Source organism: Ambystoma mexicanum, chromosome 2p (assembly GCF_040938575.1).
Source record: "Ambystoma mexicanum isolate Mex_15411 chromosome 2p, UKY_AmexF1_1, whole genome shotgun sequence".
NCBI classification, from domain to species: Eukaryota; Metazoa; Chordata; class Amphibia; order Caudata; family Ambystomatidae; genus Ambystoma; species Ambystoma mexicanum.
In genome coordinates this window covers 766,202,511-766,218,241 of record NC_090923.1, presented here as the reverse complement: position 1 = coordinate 766,218,241, position 15,731 = coordinate 766,202,511, and the positions used below count along the sequence as shown (strand labels likewise).

The following is a 15,731-nucleotide window of genomic DNA, read 5'->3' as shown; positions in this document are numbered from 1 at the left end:
GTCAGCACATTATCCACATAATGCATTCTGAATAGTTTCAATAATGTACTGTAGATTTGCAGATTATGCTTCATTGTGTTTGTATATTCCCTGCTGCCAATTGCTCACTCGTGACCTCCCATGTTAGCTCCCCAGTCCCTTTTTCTCTACTTCACTCACTATGTTTTTGCCCCTATGATTGTAAATTGCTCGATTGTTTCCTGATGCTAGTTCTAAGCGCAATAAATAGCATAATAATAATAATAATAATAATATTAATAATAATTTAGAAGAGGCTGGCAAAGTCAATAGTTGGAATGAGCATTTGTGAAATGTATGTCTGTCAAAGTTAACAGGAATATTTCATATGTGGCTACAGGCTGATTGTGGCCTTCAAAGATTAGAGCTGTTCATATTATAGGAACATTATTCAATTCAAGAATCTATTATATTGAAACAGGTAGCTGAATATGGAATATGGGAAATAATGGTGGCAGAGTTTGGAATTACTAGAAAAGAAGACAGTAATACAAATACAGGGCACATTGGTCCTTCATAAAGTGATATGTATGCTTTCTTAGGGAGCCAATGTGATGGAGTTATGTGATCCTACTTTGGGTTCCAGGCTACAGTTCTGGCATCAGCCTTTTGTATTACCTGAAGCCGGTGGGGTCATATTATTGCTCTTCCAGTAGGGGAACAATGGGGATCTGAGCGTAAAGTTGTCTGTTGTCAATACTGCATGAGAAAAGCCATTTGTAGAAGTATAGAACTAAAAAGAGAGTTCATATAGGCATGCACAGATAAATGAAAGTCCACACATACACAAAGAGTATGTGTATATGGGAAATCTATAGATGGAAAATGCAGTCTATAAATCATTATTGCTAGATTCAGCATTGTAAGTGGAGACAAGTAATTGCTCATTCTTAGACCGGCTAACGCTGAACCAAATGGTCTTCATCCGGGTCTCAAGGCAGCAAAGATCAGCATTGTCATCTGTCAAAATGTCTTCCTCCTGGAAGATAATTTGGGAGTCATATGTAAAATCCATAACCTCTCTTGGCCTAAAGCTGGTAATGCATGGGGTTAATATCCTCATCAATATACTCATCAAAAAGTAGCGATGATAAGCACACTCCCTGCATCACTCAGTAATCTTCCATGACCACCTCTGAAATATGTGTCTCAGTTGTTACCTTCATTATTCAAAGGACTTAATTAACATGGCAGCATTATCCAGCATGCTCTAAAAACACACTCCGGCATGTTGGAAGGAGGGGGTAATCAAGGGTATCAAAGCCGCAGAAATATCCCAAAACATTAGGAGTCCAGTGTCCCCATCATCTATGATTTATATTAGATGATTCTTAATTTGTATGAGATCCACATTTATATACGATAAAGGTGAAACCTTGTTTCCAGCCACCCATTGGAAGTAGTTCTTTTATATGTCATTTATATTGTTTTGCAGCAACTTCATATAGAATTTGATTTTCAAAAGGAATATTGAAACGTTTTATATGGAGAATATTGTGTCCAACACCTGCTTCTTAAAGAAGGTGTTAAAACGTAAGGCACATTACAGAAATTAAGCATTGATGAATATAGGAATGGATGGATTCATAGCCAGTATACATTCTCGTACTGCCACAGAGGGGCAGGGATCAGTTTGCAATTACCAGGTTTCAAACGTGTAATCCTTGTAAAAGTTCTAGTCACCTAAATACCTTAGAAATCATATAACATGGATTAAGACTGGGGTGTTTCTTTGATGACCCATACAGTACTTCTACTGAGGATGATCTAAACTTGATGCAGTTACTAATATCAGAGGTAATACAGACTGCTTCATCAACAACTGTTGACAATGATCCAACTAGTCGACATTCTGTTATAGATTACAAAGTGGTTCAAATCTAGTAGGGAGTTCTAAGAAATCCTTATTGGAATTATTGGATAATTGAATCTGTTCAGTGCCGTTCCCAATTTCCCATGCTAGAGGGGCATGGTGTTTCTCAGCCTAGCACACCCACTGCATCTCCTACACCTTCCACTTCTTTGGCCTCTGATTTTGATGATGGCAATGGTGGTGATGATGAAGAGGGGGATGAAGATAATCAGGTTGTTGACTTCACTCCCTCTTCTTGTAAGATAACAATGGGAGAGGTTGTTATGGCTAAGAGCAATATTACTGTGTCCAACCACAGCAGTGGCTCAGAGCGAGAGTTAAATGAACAAATATAGACTGAGAGGGCACATAGCACTACCACCACCACCACAAACCCTGCATGTGTTTATAGTGCAGAAATGTCACCAGAAAGCACTCATTCTATGTTCACTCCCTCTGCAACAACTCAGAGACCGAGGGTGGCAGTGGTGTAAGCCAATCAATGACAGCAACTTCCAGACCATCAAAGTAACCAGCCAGTGCCACTTATTGCACCGGTGGGCTCTGCGAAGCACCATGTTTTCTGTTTTGCTGTTAGGTAAGAACTAGTGCAAACCAACTGGCTTGGGACTGCACAAGACTTATCTCTTAGTATTAGGTAACTCACCTTTTATTATAGTCCTGTACTACACAAGTTGGTAGTGTGACTAAGCTGCCAGGCTCATCTTAAGAGGGGTAATGTGAGCTGTAGAGTTGTGCAATGAAACCAGTAAATATAATTATCCAAGTAAACACTTACACAATTAAAGTTATATAATACTTTATTTATGTATATACACAGATATTTAAAGTATTTTTTTAAAGCAGCAATTAGCTGTAACATTAATCCCAATTTAGGATTCAATTTAACAATAAAGCTGGTGAGTAATTTGTTGATATGTTACACGTGTTCCAGGAAGGAAAGGTTAGGGTTAGATCAGAACAGACTGATAGGTTATAAGAACAGTGAGATTCCCTCAAAGGGATGCAGTCAGTCTGTTATCCCAGCATTAAATTGTTCAACATGTAAAACCTGTAAGGGAACAAGCACTGCCAAAGCCAATAGGTTCAGAAGGAGGCCTTTAGGGAGCCAGGACAGCCAAAGTCAATGGACATACTCAAAGTTCTGATGCCCTTCTTCTCAGATAAATGTTCTCAGATAGTCGTCGTTCAAAAGGAAAATCCCAGCAATTCAGGAGGGGTCACCTTTGGAAAGCACAATCTGTAAGGCCAATGTAGGTAACTTGAGGTCAACTTAGTGTAGGGCTACATCCCACTCCCAAAAACAGGAAGCACCCCAAATGGCAAAAGGATAAAATACCCCAAGCCCCACAGTACCTTTGAAATGAAGAAAGTGTTCCAGCTGGTTGCTTTCACGATGCAATGCAGTAGTCCCTTGTTCCTGGTCTTTGGTTGAGGTGGTGAAATGGAGGATGATTGGTGGGCTCCTGCGGCAGCACTAGAGAGAGGGACTCGGCAGTAATGAATTTCCATTGATTCTGCGGCTCTTTGTGGTTTTGGCACCTTTTTCTCAGCACCAAAGAAGAACAAAAAGCTGTGGTTAGGATTTCCTTGATCCATCGGTCCTGGACTCTAGTGAGGGGACTGTGTATACAGATTTCTTGCTTCGTTAGGGTCTTATGGAGGGCCACAAAGATATGGGTGGATTCAGACTTTGGAAGACAATGCACTCACAAGTTGTCGAGGTAAGCCAGGTATTTGGGCTTCTACAGCCTTCGAAAGTCACAGAAAGTTGGGGGTTGTGCCAAAGAATAGAGTTTGTCTTGACTGTAGTTGGTCCCACCAGACTAAGGGAGGAAGTTGTCATTTACGGGTCTTCCGTGTCAATTTTAAAATGGGGTCAACACAGCTGCAGGGGGTCACTGGGCACTTCACGGTCTGGGATGGTGCTGCTGGCACCTTTTCTCGTCTTCTGCTTTTGATGTTGTCCTCCAGTGGTTACCCTCCTCTTAGTGTCAAAAACCTCGCTTTTTATGCAAGTTCTGATTCATTCACAGCCCTAGGCTGTCAATTACACAGCAAGATGGCTGTCCTACTGGACAGCCAGCTGGCCAATTGGAACTGGTTTCGCTCAGGCACACCTAGAGACAAAGGACAGGGAAGTTGTTGGACCCACCCTCACTTCCTGCCTTCCCAGATACACTTTAGGCTGGGCGGGCTTCAGGGCTGAAGCCTGCCAAAGGCAAAACATACAAAGTACTCATCTGTGATGCACACAACAGAGTAAAAGCCTAGAAGAAACTTACTAACAAGAAATGGCAAAAAAAGAAGACCAGGACCATTTTGAGAAAATAGCCTGCAGATACATGTAACTAGGTAGTAAAAAAGAAACCACTGCCACCAGCCATTCAAGTGAGTTAGTGTAACACAATGTTACATGGGGAATGGGTTAACGGAGTTACTATGTAACCCCCCAGCACTCCACATAAGGTGGTGTGTGCTGGACCCATAATGTAAAAGTAAGTAAGACAGTGGTCATCTTACTATTCTTGGGAACAGTAGTTCACCCAGGAAAAAAGTAGTTAAACATTGAAGTGCAATGCATAAAAGATGCCTTGTGTCACAATGCAAAAGCAAATGCCTATGCAGTTTACCAGACTCCATAAAACAGTAAGGAACATAGACAATCTTAGTCAGGAAAACATATGAGTGAGTGAGTAAAAGGTCCTACTCACTCAGAAGTAAAACTTAAAAAGCCATGAGTCCAACAAAAGAGCTGGGGGTCTCTATGGTTAAAGGGAATTGGCAGAAGAAATGAAAATTCGCCCTAACACTCATCCCCCCAGCCTAAGGGTCAGGAGGATTTTATACACTCCTGGATGAATCTCTTGTTCCAGTCGTGCATACTTTCTGGAGAGACCATCAGCATTTTGGTGATTGAATCCTGACCTATGCTCAATGTTAAAATCAATTCCTTGGAGGCTGATAGCCCATCTAAGTAGTTTAGTATTTTGCCCCTTAATTTGCATTAACCATTCCAAGAGTTGGTGGTCTGTTTAAACAAGGAAAGTAGAACCATGCAAGTATGGCCTAAACATCTTCAAAGGCCACACAATGACAAATCACTCACGCTCTATAGTTGCCCACCTTTTTTCATGGTCCTTCAGTTTCCTACTGATGAAGCAAATAGGGTGCTCTCTGCCTTGCTCATCCAGTTGACTTAAGACTGCACCCAACCCTGTATTAGAAGCATCTGTTTGTAATATAAAGGATCGATTGTAATCAGGAGCTCTTAAGACTGGAGCTTTGCAGAGGATTTGTTTCAGCCCTGCAAATACCTTAGCACACTCCTCATTTTATCTGACCTTCTTAGGACATTTTGGAGAGGAGATTACATTAAGGGGACAAGCTATGGTCCCATAGTTCTCAATGAAATGTTTGTAGTACCCAGTGAGACCAAGGAAGGCTCTCACTCAGGTTTGGGTAGTGGGGGTGGATTGGGCCTGTACAACTTGTACTTTGCTAGGCAAGGGCCACTTCTCTCCACTTCCTACCTCATGTCCATGGTAGACAACTTTACTCTTACCAATATGACATTTACTTGCCTTATGGTCAGATGGGCCTATCTGTTCAAGAGTCTGCAATACATATCCAAGGTGATGGAGATGGTCTTCCCAGGTGGGGCTGAACACTGCTATGTCATCCGAGTATGCCATGCAGAAATCCTCAAACCCGTTCAGAACCTGGTTCGCCATCCTTTGGAATGTAGAAGGTGCATTTTTTAATCCAAAAGCCATAGCCATAAACTGGTATAAGCCTCCTTGGGGGGAACATGCTGTTTTCTCCTTGGCATGGTCTGTCAGTGCTATTTGCCAATAGCCTGAGGTTAAGTCAAATGTGCTGAGCAAGTTGGTAGATCCAAGTTTGTCCACCAGCTCAGCTGTCCTTGGTAAAGGATGGGAATCAGTCATGGTGACTACATTTAGAGCTCTATGGTGCACACAGAATATCAATTCATTAGTTCCCGCATTTGGTACTAGTAAAACTGAACTAGCCCATGGACTTGAAGATGGCTCTATAACCCTTAGGTCAAGCATCTTGTTAATCTCGTCCATTATATGTGTTCTGGCATGATCAGGCATCCACCAGTGAGACATGGGGAGACTGTCGCCTGTGAGAATATCGTGCTGGCCCCAAGGGGTCAAGCCTGGTGTCAGAGAAAAACGGAAGGCAAACTGACTTAACAGAGCGATGCACTACTCCTGTAGCTTTAGAGTCATATCTGATGATAGTCTGACTCCCTCAATTGTCTAATCTGAAGGGTGTCCCTTGAGGAGATCAGGGAGAGGCTCACTCTCCTCGTCTTGATCAGAGGCTAGAAGCAAAGCTCTCTATTCTGGTCTAGAGACATAGGCCTTCAGATGGTTAGTGTGAAAGACCCTAGGGGCCACTTTGAGGTTGCCCAAGTCCACTAAATAATTCACCTCTCCAAGTTTGCCTACAACCTTGAAGAGTCTCATCCATTTGTCATGTAAGGCCCTCTGCCTTGTTGGAACCATAACCAATACTATTTGGTCCGGAGTAAACTACATCATGTTGGCCTTCTGGCCATGCCAATGTTTGACCAGAGCCTTACCACCTTTCAGGTTTTCTGTCGCTTCTGTCATCAAAAGTACCATCCTCCTCCTGAGGCCTAGCACATACGCAGTGACATGGACTGACTTCAGGGATGGAGGAGTCTCCAAACCCTCTATGATCAGGGCCAAAGGGGCTGAAACTCACTCTAGCTTGAGGCACCTCTCTGTAAGCAAATAAAAGGCATGGCAGTGGAAGGTTCCACTTTCCTCTAAGGCACTTATCATGCTCTTCATTGTTCTGTTAAACCGCTCTACCAACCCAATCATTTGTGGGTGGTAGGCAGTTGAGAACTTATAAGCTTCTCCACAGTTCTTCCAGATGGTTTGCATCTAGTTGGACATACAATTAGATCCCCTGTCAGAGATAACTTCCTTAGGAAACCTAATCCTGGTAAAATTACCAAGGAGAGCCTTAGCCACTGCTTGGGCAGAAACAGTCCTCATAGGTATAGCCTCAAGGTACCTGGTAGTATGGTCTACAACAAACAATATAAATCAAATGCCTGAGGAAGTAGGAGGGTGTAGGGGACCAACAATGTCAATACCCACCCTTTCAAAAGAACTCCCACCACTGGGAGGGGCACTAAAGGTGCCACATACTTGGGTTCACTTTAACCAGAGGCCTGGCAGTCTAAAGACTGGAGGGGGGATCTGTACTACTGCTCTCTATATGGCAAAGTAGAGGCACAGAGTACCCCAGCCAAGGTGGTTCTCTATTTGGACTGACTGACTTCCAGGGAGCCTTGGTGAAGGTTAGCTGGTGCACGATGGTCCCTTGTAGCTCAGAAAGAGATCTCCTAGCCAGGTCCTCTCTTGGATCAGTTTCTTGAAGGTACAGCAGCTTTCAGATTGGTCGAAGGGAAACAGCAGTTAACCTTCTTCTTCTGGGCTCGGCTTCGCAATCAAGCATCAAGTTTCGACATCAGCTTCTGAATAATTTCCATCAGTGAAAGGTCCGCAGATATACTGTTTGCTCTCTCAATCACTCTGCTGGGTCACACTCAGGAAACCAATCATTCAGAAGGGCATTCATGCAGGCAGGCAGCCAATCAGGCTCACAGTGCATTCAGGCTATTCTTCTCCATCCAAACACTCACAACAAGGAATGTGGATTGGGACAAGCACCCAGCCATTCAGCACTACACACTGCATTCATACCAGTTTCAGGCAGGGCTGTCTCAGTCTTTGTGTCATGTACCAGAAACCAGACACCCATAACATGAAATGCATATTGGTCACACACTCCATTCACCCAGGTCCCACCCCAAGGGTGTACCCACAACATACAGTCATTGGGAAGGCTCCAGCCAGTCTGGCCTGGAATTCCCCACAATACCATATATGGAACTTCCACCCAACAGCCAGTCAGGGGAAGGGACAGAGCCAGGGCTTCCCAGGACTTTGGGAAAGCAAGGTAACAGGCAATAGAAAGCAAGAGGCCACAGGGGCCATCTTGTCTCCTATCAGAAATCAACTGATTGCAATAGCAGGGCCTGGGTATCCCTAAATGGAGGATACTCAGAGCACCTATCAAATTCAGCATGGGCTGCCACCAGCCCATACCCTGCTCTGTGGGCTGCACACAGTTGCCCAAAAACATACACTAGGGGTACAGGGTAGTACCTCCCACTCATGTGTGCCATAAGGGTATCTCAAGGGTCTGTTCACCAAGCCAAAAAGAGGAAGAGCTGCACTGCCAGAAGTCCCACATGGACTCCTGTGCAGAAAATAACACATCACACACATGATAAAAGGACTACAGGACAAGAACATGGAGGCCCTGTCCCTCCAATGCATTTCCAGCATCAAAGGCAGCATCTACAATGTTTGTCACATCTACACCCACCTTGGGCAGTAAAAATGCAGAGAAAGCCTCTCTTTGATCTTCTTGGAGCTCAAGTGACCAGCCAGAGGCATCTCATCTGCTAGTTGTAGTTTCTTAGGTCTCACCTCCTGGGGTACTACCAGTCACCTGAAGTCCCCTGGGGGCGATTCTGTAGGGTCACTGTAGAGGAGTCCATCATCCCAGTAGAGGCTATGCTTCCCTGCCTCTTGCCATTCCAACTGGAAAGCTGTCTGTTGTCTCAAACCTTCTAGAAAGGAACACCCTCTCTGTCCTCTGATTAAATGTGCCCTAGAGGGTCCACCTTCTGCAAGCAAAGTCTGCAGTTTAGGATGGTCTCGAGGATCCAAATTTTCCAAGCAGGGAAGGATTTCCTCCAGTTCTGTTTCACCATTAGCTGGGTTTTCAGGAGTTGGTTTGTCCACCCACTCAGTTTCAACTGGGGATGGGGTCACTGGGGTGACCTGGGACTGTCCTCTAGGGGAAAGTTCTTGTCCTCACAGTAGGCTTGTGTTTGAAGTAATTCTTCTTACCAGAGACTCAGGATTTCTCCTTGGTCTCTTTCTTCTTTCTAGAAGTGGAAGTTTGACCTATTTGCTGGTTTGAGGTACTGGATTCCTCCCTGACCTCAAACTGAGCGTCTCCTAAGGTTGCCTCTCTGGCCAATCTTTTCAGCTCCTGTTTATTTTTGCTGGGAGGCCTGGGGTACTGGAGACTACTCCAAGAGTTTTCAAGTCATTCCCCTACATAACTCTCCCAGGTACTTCAGATTGCACACTAACAGGAATTTGTACACTCATGTTATTGCACTGGATGAGGGCTGGCAAAATAGAAACCATTTGGATAGGGCCTCCTGGACGTTTAGTGGGACCTTTTGGTGCCTTAGCTACATCCTCAGGTTTGAAGAAGCTTTCATCAACCACTGTAATGCTGGCCCCAGTTTCTCTGATGGCAGGGTTCTACTGGCCATTTACAGTTACACTGTCCTTATAATATTCTTTTGTGTTGTCAGGTATTGTGTTATACACATCTATATTTGTGTGGCGCTCTTTAGGTGGTGGAGGTTTAGAATTTTCTTTACTATCTTTCTTGTGCTTTTTCCCCTCATCCTTTTTCTGAACTGCCCCAGAATCCTTATGAGTGGCCCTGTTGGCTACCCATAAGTCAGCAGTTTCAGCTATTCTCTTGGGTTCAAGTTCCTTAAAGTCAGCCAGGTGTTGTCTCAGCTCAGGAGAGCAGGCATCAAACATAGTCTCTAGTTTTTCAGGCATTCACAAACCCAGGTAGGTCAAGGGGTACCATCTTTCTTTGTATGGTCTCTAAGACGTTTAAGGTATTGAGTTTGAGTCGTTCCAAATCTGGCAACAACTGCCTGTTTAACTAGTACATCATCTTTCCTGGCTGTAGCACTCAATTACATAAAAGCATCACAACCATTCTGAGGGAGTATAGACATGATCCATGCCACTAAATCATTCCTACAATATTCTGCAAACCAAAAGTGAATTCATTGTGCTCAACCAATCCAACACATCAAGTTTAGGATCATACATACTTACAGCCTCTTTTGGTAAGTAAGGTCTCTTGAAACTAGGAGACTGAGAGGACCCTGTGAAGGAAGCAGAATCAATGGACATCATTTCCATATCTTAATTATGCTGCATTCCCCTCTCTCTGAGCCTTCTCTCTTTGGGCCTCATTACGAGGTTGGAGGTAGCCTTGCAGGTAAAACCAGCAAGGCTACCTCCAAACTCGCATCCAGGTCTGGCTCCCGCGAGTGGGAAATTACCGGGCTATTCCGGCCCAGCCTGACCCGGTAATTGCCCTTCTGTGGGTGCCCTATAGGGCTCAATGGGAATGGGGATGTCGGATAAACCGGCACCGTTTGAAACGGTGCCGGTGCATCTGACTTGCTGTGCTCGCGGGTACTACAGCTCGTAGTATGGCGGTACAGTAGCAATGGCGCCGGTAGCACTAGCAGTGCCGTTGTTACTGTACCGCCATACTTATAATGAGGCCCTTTGTCTTTGTCTTCAGATTGTACTGCAAGTTTCTTGAATTCTAGTTTCAGTTTCATTCTTTCAAGAGATAGATATTCTGTGCTTAGATTGTGACCCACAGGGGTCGTGAAAAGAGACTGTTGAATTACAGTAGCAGGGTGAAGAGGGCAGTTGCTCACTCCTTGAGTATCCTCCTCAACCTCTGACCCATTTGGCAGATTGGAGATAATTTCCATATCACGTTGGGTGTAGGGGTTATGGGCCTACTCCCAGGGTTTTGGTAAAGTAACAACTTTTCAATCAACTCATTTTCTCTATCCTATAAACTCAGTCCCCTTGTCCTACATAAATCATTCAATTGTTCCATTATACCATTCCAGGCATTATTTTCAGTTACAAGATTACTTTTCTTTTTGGTGGAGCTAGACTTGTGGATTGTTCATTTGGGCAAAGTGCAACCAATAGTCAAAAAACAAGCTGCTGTGACTGCACCATATTACTGCGCCAGAAGAAAATAAGGCTGAATCCAGGTAGGGTTATGTGATAGGAAGGTTTAAATAAAATTGCCCTATAGATTACACGTGTTTCGGCAAGGTGCCTTTCTCAAATCAGGGCATATCCAGCATTGTTTCTTGTAACCATTACTGAAGATATAATAACTGGGATCAATCCCAACTGCAAATGACATTTCCGCGTTGTGGCGAAGTAGAGCTATTTTCTTCTGGCGCAGTAATATGGTGCAGTCACAGCAGCTTGTTTTTTGAGTTTAACAAACGGAGTCGAGGAACTCAAAGTCTCCGTTCTATGACACACCAATGCGACAGCGCAAATCTTTGCAATTAACCAGGTTGCAAAGGTATAAAGTGATATCGACCCAAAAGTTCCTTCACATTAGTACAACCAATAGTCAATGCAACCACTGTACACCAATCCCACCGCATGCCACCAGTGTTAAAGCAGTCCAACTGGTGTGGGACTACACACAACTTATCTCTTGGTATTAAGTAACCCACCTTTTAATATAGGCCTATTCTACACAAGTTGGTAGTGTGACTGAGCAGCCAGGCTGATCTTTAGAGGGGTAATGTGAGCTGTAGAGCTGTGCAAAGAAACCAGTAAATACAAGCATGCAATTAAACACTTACACACTTAAAGTTATATAATAAATTATTTATGTATTTATACACAAAGTTATTTGAAGCATTCTTTAAAAAGCAGAAACCAGCTGTAACATTAATCCCAAGTTAGGATTCAATTAAAAAAGTGAACAATAAAGCAGGTGAGTAATTCATTAATATGGTACACATGTTTCAGCGCCCAGAGGTGACATCATTTGAGGTCAGTATAGCATTTATATAGTATCACAGTTGCAACATTGGATTTTTAAGGAAGGAAAGGTTAGGATTAGATCAGAACAGACTGATAGGTTATAAGAACAATGATTTTCTCCCAAAGGGATGCTGTCAGTCTATTATCCCAGCTCTAAAGTGTTCAACATTTAAAACCTGTAAAGCCAATAGGTTCAGAAGGAGGCCTTTAGGAAGCCAGAATAGCCAAAGTCAATGGACAAAGTCAAAGGTCTGATGGGCTTCTTCTTAGAAAAATGTTCTTAGATAGTCAGTGTTCAAAAGGAAAATCACAGCAACTCAAGAGGAGTCACTGTAAGGCCAATGCAGGTAAGTGGAGGTCAGCTTAGTGTAGGGTTAAGTCACACTCCCAAAGATAGGAAGCACCCCAAATGTCAAAAGGATAACATACCCCAAACCCCACAGTATCTTTGAAATGAAGAAAGTGTTCCAGCTGTTTGCCTTCACAAAGCATTGCAGTAGTTCCTTGTTCCTGGTCCTTGGTTGTGGTGATGTAAGGGAGGACATCTGGCGGGCTCCTGAGGCAGCACTTGAAAGAGAGGGACTCAGCAGCATTGGATTTCTGTCAATTCAGTGGCTCTTTGATATGATATGATATGATATGATATGATATGATATGATATGATATGATATGGCATTTATAACAGGCCTATACACAAGTGTTTCAAAGAGCGAGATTTTTTGGTTTGGCACATTTTTCTCAGCGCCAAAGAAGAATGAAAAGCTCTGGTTAGGTTTCTTGCTTCTATAGAGTCTTCTGGATGCCCTCAAAGATCAGGTTGGATTCAGACTTTGGAAGATAATGCACTCATAAGCCGTCGAGAAACCCCAGGTATTGGGCTTCTGCAGCATTGGAAAGTCACAGCAAGTCAGGGGTTGTTCCCAAATAGAGTATCCCTCGAGGCTAGTTGGTCCCTGTTAGGCAGAAATATATGCAGTACCCTTTGGGACCACCACACACATCTAAGACTACAAGTGACAGTACAATTTCACCTTTGGTACAAGCCTGTACTACACAGTTAATGTGGTAGTAGCAGAGCAGCCAGACTTATCTCAAGAGTAAGTGAGCAGTATCAAATAGTTACACAAAGGACAGCAATTACTATGATTCAGGCAAACACTGACTCAAGGTTTTCAAGTAAAAGAATATACATTTATTTCACTCTTCAGTTGTATAACATTACACTATTATAAGCAGTCTATAAATCACCCTCTTAATACACCACACCACTTCCCTTAAGCTCACCAAATGAAGTGGGAGCAAAATGGCACTCCAACAATTTAAAAGGGAGGGAAAGACAGAAGTTAACAGAAATGCATCCACACCAACATGTAAGTACTCAGGGCAAGCGAACAAGAGAGACTACAATGATAAAATCAGATAGAAAAGGCTTGGGGCCAAAGTCAATGGTTCAAAAGTCTTTTGCTCAAGATAATATTGTTCAGTGTAGCTCACGGTAAAGTTCGTGGCATGGTTTCCGGACGAGGTTGGTAGAAAAGTTAGTTCAAAGAGAAGCAAAGGACAAGCCCTCAGATTGGAGAAAGATTTCAAACAATTTCACAGCGGCTGAACGAAACGAACAACCGGATTTGAACAGTACCTTAAAACGGAGAGGGAGATGTAGCTGAGGCAGACATTCCTGGTAGTTCCTGCAGGCTCACGGTTCCTGAAGCGACTGTCGGACTGATCAGAAGTAGGAAGACTGGAGGGTCCTGCACTACCCAGGGAAGGAACCAGCAGCAGAGCAAAGCAACGAATAAAAAGTGCACTCCTTAAAACCCAAGCACGGTCCGACCTTCCTGGCTATCCGGTCCACTGAAGCTCTGTACAGCAAATTCGACGAGAGGAGGGGTCCTGGCTTGCAGTTTGGGTTCCACCAGCTGAGGGGAAGAAGTTTCCTGGAGGATCTTCTCTGTCGTTGGATTCTGGAGATTTGGACCAGCAGCAGGGCTTCACCGGGTGGTTCAGTCGTTGTAGGGATCCTCTTCTGCCAGTTCCTCGTTGGTTCTTTCGTTCCAGGCTACTCTGCTCTTCCAGTCCCAGAAACCTGCTTTTTATGCAGTTTTCCCATATTCATACAGCCTGTCTGTCAATCACACAGCAGGGTGGCTGTCCTGGCAAGGACAGTCCCCGCAGCCAATCAAACAGGAGTGCGACTTGGGTTACCAAAGGAACCCATGGCATGGGTCCAAAGATCCCTCCCTCACATCTTGCCTACCTAGACTTTCAGGCGCATTAAGGAGGGCTTCTGTGCAGAAGCCCGCGAAAAGACAGCGAACAAAGGAGTCATCCCCGGTTTGGCACGGAGAGAAAAACACGAGAAAGACTTTAACAAAAAGAAATGGTGAATAAACCTAGCTGGAGCCAAAATAAAATGTATTTGGTCAAGTGGGTTTATGTTCGAAACATTACCACGTTTATATAAGATAATCCCGGTAGAAAAGTTAGGGTAGATACCATTGCCACCAGCCAAGTCTTAATGTAAAGGGAGTGAAACAATGCTCCAAGAGGCACAGACAAAAAGGGATAAGATTTAACCCTTTCCAATACGCCATGGAAGATGGGGTGTACTGGGTCTGTGGTAAAAGTGACTACATAAAGTTAATGGCAACTTTATCTTTTCCTGGGGACAGTAGTCTGCCCCAGAAAAATGGAGTCAGTGGGAAGTCTAAAAGACAACCCTGTGTCACTGCACTGAAGGTGCTGTGTAACACACATGAAAAATATGGTGCCCTGGAGTAGGTGAGGCTCCAGTGCCCAAGATCACACAAAAAGTAGAAATACACATAGCAAAACACATGTAAGAGTGGGGAAAAAGGTTCACACTCTTACCAGGTGAAAAAAATAAATCCTAGAAATCCAGCAAAGCTGCTGAGGGACTCAGTAGGTAAGGGAAATCAACCATTTATGAGAATTCTCCCTAACAGTCCCACCAGCCTAAGGGAGGAAGTTGTCCTTTACAGGTCTTCCCATTCGATTCGAAAACAGGGTCAGCACAGCTGCAGGGCTTTACCGGGCACTATGTGGTCCGGAAGGGTGCTGCTGCCATTTTCTCTCGTCTTCTGCTTCAGATGTTATCCTCCAGTGGTCGACTCTCCTCTTAGTCCCAAAAACCTCACTTTTTATGCATGTAGGCTGTCAATCACACATCAGTGTGGCTGTCCTCTAGGACTGCCAGTTGGCCAATTGGAACTAGTTTCAGTCAGGCACACCTAGAGACAAAGGAGAGGGAAGTGATGGGACCCTCCCTCATTTCCTGCCTTTCCAGACACACTGGCGCCTGGGTGAGTTTCAGTGTTGAAGACCGCCAAATCCAAACACTCAAAGGACTCAAACCTGATGCAAACAACTGAGTAAAAGCCTAGAAGAAACTAACAAGAAATGGCAACAAAAGAAGACAAGTGCCATTTTGAGAAAATAGTCACCCTTGGGTGCAGCACTGCAGCTGAGGTATCAGCCTGCAGATAAATGTCACTAGGTAGTAGAAAAGAAATTGCTGCCACCAGGCATTCAAGTGAATTAGTGTAACAAAATGTTACATGTGGAATGGGTTAAAGGAGTTACTATGTAACCCCAGCACTCAATATAGGGTGGCGTGTGCTGGACCCATAAAGTAAAGGATGTGCTTATGTAAAATGCTTGCGTGGAGTGAAAGCTTTACTTTTCTCTAATATAAGAAATATCTTGTGACCAAGGGGTCATGTGACTCATGTTAACACAGATAACGTTGAATTTAGGACACTCCTGGGGTAGCTGGATCTGCACAGGGCCACTAGAAGCCATTCAAGACACTGGGTGTTTTGTAAGCTTTTATTTTTATGGTTTTCTTGTCGCTTTGAATGTTTATGTTGTACAGTGTGATGGTTAGTTTTGTGAATGATTGGAGGTTCTCCCATCGATCTTAGCATAGGTAGGGAATTCCCTGGTAGAGTAGGTTTAGTTATGGTTTATTTTATCATTTTGTCAAATCCTGAGAAAACTAAACACAGTCGTGAGTCTCACATTACTGACCC

The 15,731-nt window shown here is 43.8% G+C and overlaps 1 protein-coding gene across 1 annotated transcript in view; it reads left to right on the top strand.

Moving 5' to 3' along the window:
* The window catches only part of LOC138566771 (cytochrome P450 2C18-like), a 385,240-nt gene that overhangs the window by 83,347 nt on the left and 286,162 nt on the right, over positions 1-15,731 (top strand). The window lies entirely within an intron of this gene.